The following is a 9,614-nucleotide window of genomic DNA, read 5'->3' as shown; positions in this document are numbered from 1 at the left end:
TACCTTATGCTGTATTAATCACTATCTACCACGACAGAGCAAAATTATAATGTTCATACATTCCATTGAATACCATTGCTTTGAGAAAATGTATTTGACAAAATAATGATCTTTTTTCCCCTTATTGATCGATTAGATTTTGTCTTACTAAAAATAAACAAAAATGTCTTTCAATATTAATTTCTTGAACACAAACAATACAGATACAGATCCCTGCTTGATATTACTTCCACAAAGTCTGAACTCCAAACTACATGCATTTACTGACAGAAGATTGGCTGATCATTGTTAATTAAAAATCTCAAATCAAAGTTAACCGTCACCATATACTGAGCTCCAAAGTACTCAGGCCTGATTATACTTTACCTCAGGTCCATTTGATTCTACTCTTGCAGTGCCAGATATATTACCTATGCATTCTGCAGCACCTGCAAAACAAAATGTATTTATATATGTTTGTACATCTACTATTATAATAGATATTCATGTGGACAATAGAGTGATCATGTATGCAATAAAATATTGTTATTGTTTGGGTAATTTGCCTTGAGTCCTGATCTTCTCACATAACTTTGTGGCAATATTATTTATTCCAAGAAGAGAATTTCTTTTAAATCTTAAATCATAATACTTTCACTAGCTAAACTGCTTTCACTATGAATTAGATTATAACCAATTTACCACTCTCATTCCAACTGTAAGAACGAGTCCTTGCGCCCTCTGCTGACATTTTATGCAAGTAAGAGAAATGCTTTCCATAATCAGGACTAATCCAGAATGTTCTAGACTATTCTACACTTTGGCTCCCGCCCGCTCCACAGTGAGCTGGACAGCTGCAAGAGCTCGCAACAGACTGTTACTGCCACGCTGCTCCTCTAAGACACACAGGAAGTCCTGCTGTCGCCATCAAACTATGACATTCTGCTGCAATATTCAATTCATATGTGCAAATGTACATGTAAATATGTAAATATATTGGGGGGGTACTATATTTTTATATCCTAACTTAAATTAAAATGCAAATGTATTCCGTTTATACTGGGAACTTAGCTAATATCACTCTTACGGTGATATTGACATTTAATTTGAGTTTCTTTATATTGATAAGTCTGTTTCTTCTGCTGGTCGGCTACAAATCTGATTCCCTTTGGGGCTGAATCAATTCTGAATTTGAAACCAGGACTTTGTACTATAGCCTTTAGTATTTTTTCACATTTAAAGTTATAGCACATGACATATCAAAGCTCATGTGTTCAAAAGTACAGTAGTTTAAAAGGCATGTCAAAATGCATATTTTAGGCAGTTTGACAAGCAGAGAACTGATGCTCTGTCGTGGCTAAATTTAGACAAAAGAATACAAGTTACATTGGGCACCTTTATTTACAAATACAATGAGCTTAAAATGCCTGCTTTGATATTGAATCAAATAGTCTACAGTGATTCCGTGCATAAGCATAACACTAGAACTGCAGCCAATCACATCCCAAATCAAACTTTATGAACAGAACCGTTTTGTACTGAGCGAGATCCATTTGGAAACACATTCCTTAACTTAAAAATAAAGAAATAATTTAAGACAGACCTAAAGAGTCATATGTAAGATTTTAACACTTGCTATGAAAATTGTGTCATTTAAATGTGCACTGTACACTATAATGGACTGAAATTTTACATTATTTTCAAAGACCTGTTAAATTGTTACTGAATGATTGATAACCGTGTTATTGTATATGAAATTAAATCTGTTTTTAATTGCAATGGACCCAGGAAGACTAGCTGATTGCAGGGCTTTCAGCTGATTGAAATAAAAAATATATAATAATGGGCCAGGCATGTAGAGACAGCCCAGGGACAGTGTAAGAAAAGACTTGGCGGCTCGGTCAACCCTCTACTAGAAACACACATTTGATGCATTGACCACTCCTTTATGGCCCTCCACTTCATGTATGTATCGATACGCAGCCCTCCAATAAAACGGTTTGGACATCCCTGATATAATACAGAAATAATACATAAAGTTAGCAAAGAGGCTTTCAACACATTTTGTCCAAGATGTCTGGCATAAAAATAAAGGCAGCTTGGATCAAAGTAAACATGACCATCAAAGCTCGTCCATCTCCACCTTTTCTCCCTCTCTGAAGAACACAGCATAAATCAGACAGCAGCCACAGTGACAGGAGGCGCTGCGCTGTGCCAAATGAAGCACTAAACCAGATCCTCAGAGTCCCTTCAGAGCGTTTGTCACACTGGCTCCATATGTCCTCTGCAACACTGGTGCAACCTGCGCTGGATGTGTGCACGCAACCACCTGTGCACCTCAAATATTAGGTTAGGAGTGGAGTAAATAATACTGAAGGGGAAAACAAGATTGATAACTGGTAAAAATGCAATTAAAACAAATTTATTTCTGTATAGCCAACAGGGTTTCACAAAGTTGGGCAAGTTTGGGTAAAAGTTGAAGTCCAAAGTGATCCAACCTCATAGGAACTGTTCACACCCCTCCTTCAAATGACAATGCAAAACACTAGAGGTAGGCAATATATCAAATTAATAATATTGTGAACGTTGTCTTGAATATTTGCTAAATTTTAATTGATATTTTTCTCAAAATGCCAAGCGTTAATATAAAAATGGAACAAACATATGTTGTAATCTTCCAAGCAAGAGTATAAAGTGATTTTGGTGCAAGTTTGTGAGTAATTTTACCCATTTGCATTTGTCTGATACTTACCTTAACTAATACACGTTTTCAAAGTATTGTTTCATAAATAAAACACTAGATACTGTGGGTAAGTTTAATGCCATACTGTGGGATATTCTAGGGAAAGCAATAACATGTCACCAAACATTTAATTGAAAATGTAAAATATTTTTTTTAAAGCCTGTCCTTTGTTTTGACACATTATTTCCAAGTTGTAAATCTGTTAAGAACAAAAAAAAAAGCAACTTGGGTCTTATTTCAAACCATGCCTAAGTGACTGCAGCCTGTACCCAATTACTGACAACCAATTTCCATTAAAATACCCTGTGGTCTGAAAAGTTTTATGTTGTCCCCAAGAGATTTACATATCTGACGGCTTGACACCAATTCCCAGAGACACAAAAAACTAATTAGATGTACACAAATTGAGAGCAAAGTGTAACGTGGCACAAACTCATTTCAGAAAAGAGGACTCAAATCTCAAATTAATTGCAAAACTTTAATCCTGAGCCTAAATAATGCATTCAAATTAAGTGCCCTGGATAAGACGGGGGCTATTTACTAAGCAGCTTAGTATTGACTACGAATTTCAAATTTGGGGGGGTCAATGGAAGGTAGTTCAAACAGTGAATGACAAGATGAGATTAAAATACTGTGTAAAATACTTAAGTTTACTGTAATATCTATAGTTGTTGAGATGATGATGGGAGTATTGTTACATCACTAGTGTTTTAAGCAGCAATAAAAGTAAAACCACAAGCGAACATGTGTGAACGGGGGTCACCTTTCACACGGTCTGAGCCCTGTCGTCCTGTGAATGCATCTGTCCAGAAGATAATGAGCACGCCCTCCCTCTACTGCACCACTCAAAATGAGACCTTTATACTTTATGGAATTTACTGAGGGCAAAAAAGACTTTACATAGAGACAACAATGTAATCTTTCTGAGAATTTAAATGCAATATTCTAATTGTTGTCTCACCTAAATGTACTTAAAGTTGCATTTGAGTGTTTATTAGGCCCGAGCGCCACAAGCTGGCGAGAGGCCTATTAATCTCGTAAGGCCGTGCGAAGCACGGCTGCGAAAGTGCGCACGTAGTGCGCACGAAATCGAGCGCGAAGCGCTCGCCCACTTCCAAACACTCACTAACGCACTCCTCCACTCATGCACGCCCCGTGCATACTAATTAGTTGTAGGAAAATGGAACATTACCGTTGTAAACGGGCGAAGCCCGTGCAAAAGTTCGCACTAAACGAGCACTTTACATTGGGATGACGACCGCTTCGCGGTCGTCATCCCCATATAAAGCACTCATTTGCGCTAAGTAGCTCACGAATACGTTCCCCATCTCTTGCATGTTCCGTGCATATAAGCATGTAATGCAAAAATTGAACATTATTACTGTATAGAGGGCCAAAAACACAAAGTGGGCGGAGCCCACTCAAAATTATCGAAAGTACCCGTCAGTGACCAGGGACCCACACCATGAGGTAGGAAAGCGCGAGCGCTTTCCGAAAATGTATAGTTTATGATATTTGAAAAATGGGAAACATTGTTTTCGCATCGGAATATTATTCTTTCTTTCTTTCTTTCTTTCTTCTTAGAATCATGAAATTTGGCGCAGAGGTAGATGGTGACAAGAGAAGTAAAAAATATTATTACGGCAACGCCGTCCCCCGAACCAAATGTCGGCCATATTGCTTCAAAAATGGCTAAACATGACTTCGGAGTTTTTCCAAACGTCGTACTTTTACGAACTCCTCCCAGGGCGTTGGCCCTAAAAAGCTGAAATTTGGTGAAAATGCTACTGAGGAGTGGGACATCAAAAGTTATCCAAATTACATTGATACCTCTCACGGTCTCTGTGCGGCGAAGCCGCAAACTGTAACTAAAATTTCAGAAATCTCCCATATTTAAAATTTCTGCCGTTTGCGCAGATAAAGTCCGAATTGCGTCAAATTAGAATCAGTTGTTAAACTCTTTGCCCTAAACCTACTTGAAGTGAAATAAATTCATTTGGCGCCACAGCGCCCCCTACAGATTTTATATGGAGGTTAAATGTTTAGTTTTGCGAAATTATATGAAATTTGACACACAACTCAATTTTAGCATCCCCATCAAAAAAGTCAATGAGACCCATGTCATAATTGTTATGGCGTTGCCGTAACGATGACCGAAACCTCCCATGTTATTCCAATGGGGCCAGAACATGTTTACACTTTAGACTTTCACAAACTCCTCCCAGGGCGTCAGCCCTATTAACCTGAAATTTGGTGAGACTCATCTTCAGGACCATCAAAAGTTATCCACATTTTCATTCAAAGAGTCACGGTGTCTGTGCGGCAAAGCCGCACATTTTGCCAAGAATTCAAAATAAAATTGCTTTTTGATGGTAAAACAAAGGGGAGAACATGTGACAGCGTCACAGATTCAGCAGTAGGCGTGATAAAAGGACAATTGGGGCGCGTTAGCGCCCCCTCCTCTTGCGGCGTGGCGGCGGTGTGGCGGCGGCGTGGCGAGGGCCGATCATTGCCGCTTGCGGCTATATTTTTACCATTATTATTAGTATTATCTTGCTGTTTTTAGTTTATTTTATTTTATCTTTATTTTCCCCCTCCATTCCTTATTAGGAAATGAGAGGTTTCGTCTATAGGAGTTTTGTTTATAAGAGTTTTGTTTATAAGTTGTTTATGACTTCTTATAGGAAGTTTAAAATACACTCTTAATAGGTTATCTGTCCTTTTCCTCTGTATCTACCTGCGTTGCAACAATGAAATTTCCCCATGAGTGGACAATAAAGGAATATCTTATCTTATTATTGTTTGCTATTTGGCATTTAAGAGTGACTTGGATGTTATTTTCAATGTTGCAATATCAATACATCTCAATTTAGGACAACAAGTGTAACTAAAACTTACCATGCACTTTAACTTTTGCCCTGTAACCCATAATACCACCAAATACTTTTGTCAATTGCGCATTTAGCATTTCAAAACTCTCTACCATAAGTAAATTGCTCAGAATGAAATGGCTTGATCCATTATAAACTGTGCATTCAAGTAGACCACAAATACATTAGAGGAATAATCTCCTTAATTCCGTTGCTAATGACGACCTCCGCCAAGGCACACGGGATCCCGGGTGCCACCACTGACCTACAAACAGACTCTCCCGTCAGGCCTCACGTGTTTCTGAACATCAATCACGGCACACAAAGAGGGCACGGGTGAATTATACAGCATTAACCTTCAGCTCTGACATATGAAGCCCAGACATTTATTTAAGAGCTTCCACACTGTTGCTTACCGCGCACAGGCTGCCAAATTGATGAACCTGCTCAGCCCTCAGCAGGCGGCCGACATCTCTGATTAATGAGGCGGACCTGTGCAAAAGGTGAAGACAAAGAAGAAGAAAAAAAAAGAGCTTTCTTAGGAAAATACACAATAACCGGCCGTTTGATATAGACTAGTCTAAAGACTCAAATTTGTCATGAAAGAAAATGGAATATTCTTTCATTGGTGCAATTTCGGTTGACGTTATTAGAATCTGAATGATGGTTAATTGCAATTACACCATGAATGAAATAATTTCCAATAAATGTAGTAATTGGATATCTTGGCTGTTCCCAGACTCTGAAACACACCACGTGGTCAAAATACACACAAGAAAACGTGTAAAATTTGGCTTTTTTTAATAGAAAAGCTATTTTGTTAGCAAGTATACTTAAATTAAATCACTTTAGATTCATCTGCAAATTAAAATCTCATATTTTCTGACCTATCATAAACAGCTAACTGTATGCAGTTAATCAAAAAAGAATAATTGCTAGATTCATTAATTAACCCTACATAGGTTCATGAATAATGTCATTATTTACTGTTGGGAATTTAATGACCTCATTCAATTACAGGTGTTTTAATTGCTAAAAATATACTGCTGTAATCTGCTTGTCTCCATGGAGATAAGTTTAATGCCACACTGTGGAACATTCCAGAGAAACAATGATATGAGCAGAGAGAAAAGCAAGTGGAAGACCCTTCACCAGAAACGTTTCATAAACCACTTTCACCCCATGTGTTTCTGAGGGATTGCCATAGCGATCAACAATTTAAAATAAACTATTCCATCTTCTGAATAATGAATGTCCTCAAAATGTCAGGATCAGGGAGGTAAAACCGTGTTTAGGTTCCATCATTGTAAACGTTCCTTGTTTGGCCACAGACCAAAGCTGTGTTGATATTTAGAAGTTGATTTAAATTCAATGCAAATGTGATTGATTTATTGTACGCTGGGAATGAGTTGATCAATGACATTTCTCTGCGACTGTGAAGCACGCTGCGTCTTTGGAACCTGCATGGACATCACATCACAGAAATATTTGTATGCAAATACAACCCCCTCGTTCTTTGATTTCTTGAAGCGCACATCATTAAAAGCTTTGTAGGCACCGGTTCCACGCTGTTCTCAAAGCTCTCAAGGGCATGTGCTGTGAATAAAGATGAGCCACATTATTGTGACCTTCTACCTGTGTTTTGATTCATCGGTCTTGCATGCATAACATATCAAGAAGAATGAGAATGTGATCCAATTTATCCGTAAAGTGGCAATAAAAACACATTAAAATAAATACATAATAATATAATTGGGCTGTCACAACGTTTGTTTCAGCAGTTGAGAAGTTAGCTAGTATTAAACATTAAAAAAAACATGTTTTAACTAAATAAAGTTTGAAATATGGTGACTGAAAGCTCCTAGATAGAGAATATTTAAGATTTAAGTGTATAGTTTAGTTTTTTCTTTTTGACATCTTGATTTATGAATGCTACTGCCTTTGTTATAAAGTTTTTGTAGAGTCAGTGTATTCAGGATAACGATTACAATTATCAAAAAATATGACTACGGTTATTTTTTAATAGTCGATTATTTACGATTAGTTGAATGCTCCTCGTTGTATTATATTACTGTTATTTTATTTATGAATTCATTATATTAGCCCACTTAATAGATCCATGCTAAAACTGCACATCAGCAGCACATTCGACAAATTCCAGTTGCACCTTATTAGCCCTTTACATTTAACTTTTGGACCATCATTGCGCTAAAGTAGCAGAAAAATATGCCAATAATTACCATCAGTTATTTTTTTATTGTCCTCTACATTCTTCTACATCTGCTGGAAACCAAGGAAATGTAACTAAATGTGCTGTAGAACTACATGTTTCGAAGTGTCACTTGACAGCAAATTCTCCAAATGTAATTAATTTGTTAGTTGTTAAAGTTTACATTGCTCTTTTAGCTCGCGTAAACTCATGCAACACTCAGCATTAAAAAAGAAAAATAGAAAAAATAAGACCCACGCTAGCTCGCTGTAAAATACATCCAAACAATGTCACATTTTTAGCGTCGATCACCCAATATCTCCGCATTAAAACACGCGAAGAAGCAAAAAAAGACACTTACTTTGAGGTTGTATGAGCTTAATATGTAGTCTCTTGATGGCAGATATCCCTGACCGTGACTGATCAGTGTTCCAACTTGGATGAATGATGCTCCGATGCGGCGGTGACGTGAGAGACGTGTGTCCGCCTTTGAGTGCGCCTTCCCCGGGCTCTGGAGCCGAGAGACGCGGCTCCACGGAACAAGCAGCTAAAGTGACGTCACTGCAACCGCCTGGCAACTTCTAATGCTAATAAGTATGAAAGTGATGCTTCTGCCAACATAAAGGCAAACATATAGATAAAAACATACTCTTTGAACTAACATGCAGTTCAGATCAATACATTTGCAATTTAAACAACTGCTGCTTAAAGACTATATGGTTAGACACACATTTCACTCAAACACAATTATAGTTCAGATTTTACTCATTTTGCTTATTTGTCCCCTGTTTGACCATTTTTGTACTTAATAATTGTACTTTTGGCTAGGTGTTTTTATTTCTTATTTTTTATTTAGTTAATTTTATTGTATTTCTGTTTCTGTAATTTCTTTGTGATTTTAATGTATTTTTACTGCTGTGTGAAGCACGTTGAATTGCCTTGTGTATGAAATGTGCTCTAAAAAATAAACCTTACTTCCTGCCTGGTTGGACATGGGCAGCAAATATCCAAAATCCATGTAAATTACACAATAGTTATGATTTGACAACAATAATACCATATAACGGTTTTATTTTGTTGATTGGTCGTTTAAAGTGTCAGAAAAGTGTAGGACAGAGCTGGACTTCTTGATGACCTTGTACCTCTTCCTCTTCCTCTCCCTCTCTGATGCTCCAGTAGACCACACAGCACACAGGGTGACCAGGTTGATCTTTGTTAAGATTTGTAGTAGGTTGTTGTAGACCATCATGTCCTTTTTGAGTGCTCAGAGGTTCACTCACTGGATACTTTTTATCTATAAGACTGTTTGTGGCTGAAGCGGGGGAAGAGAGCCTTCTTCTATGCTGCTCCCACAGCTTGGAACTCCTTTCAGTTGGAATAGAGGTTGTGTGAGCAGGTTTCACCGAGGGGTTTTCCCTTGGTTAAAAAAAGGGGGTATTTTGACTTGTGACAGCCGCATAAATGTAGAATGAAACTAACCTATAGCGTATACGTAAACATGTTATCCTCAAACATCACATCACAGCAGTCTATTTATGAGAATCTGAGCCTCGTCCATGCGACTGTCTAATTTCCATTCAATCTTTCATATCCCATTCATGAATACAAATATCCAATTTAATTGAACAGTATGAGTGGCACTTTTCAAATAAACCTCTCCAGTTGAATTCATTGTTGCTGTGCTCGAGGTTCATCTGAAATGTCCCATTTTTCCAAACAAATTTAATACGATCCTTTCGTAACGTGTCAGCATCATTGATTCTCTTAATTGTGAATGATTGACAAGACCTCTTAATAGAATGATGTGAGTCTG

The 9,614-nt window shown here is 37.6% G+C and overlaps 1 long non-coding RNA gene across 1 annotated transcript; it reads right to left on the bottom strand.

The window, feature by feature from the left end:
- Positions 1 to 357: 357 nt before the first annotated feature.
- Positions 358 to 8,293, bottom strand: LOC140359431 (uncharacterized). Its single transcript, XR_011926856.1, has 3 exons — positions 8,163 to 8,293; positions 6,009 to 6,084; positions 358 to 428 (listed from the first exon to the last, which is right to left on the bottom strand). It is a non-coding gene; the product is annotated as an uncharacterized lncRNA (long non-coding RNA).
- Positions 8,294 to 9,614: the final 1,321 nt, after the last annotated feature.

Source organism: Eucyclogobius newberryi, unplaced genomic scaffold (assembly GCF_026437365.1).
Source record: "Eucyclogobius newberryi isolate DKJ021-1_F unplaced genomic scaffold, fEucNew1.0.hap1 SCAF_14, whole genome shotgun sequence".
NCBI classification, from domain to species: Eukaryota; Metazoa; Chordata; class Actinopteri; order Gobiiformes; family Gobiidae; genus Eucyclogobius; species Eucyclogobius newberryi.
Note: the sequence above shows the minus strand (reverse complement) of the source record. Positions and strands in the feature narration are given on the sequence as shown.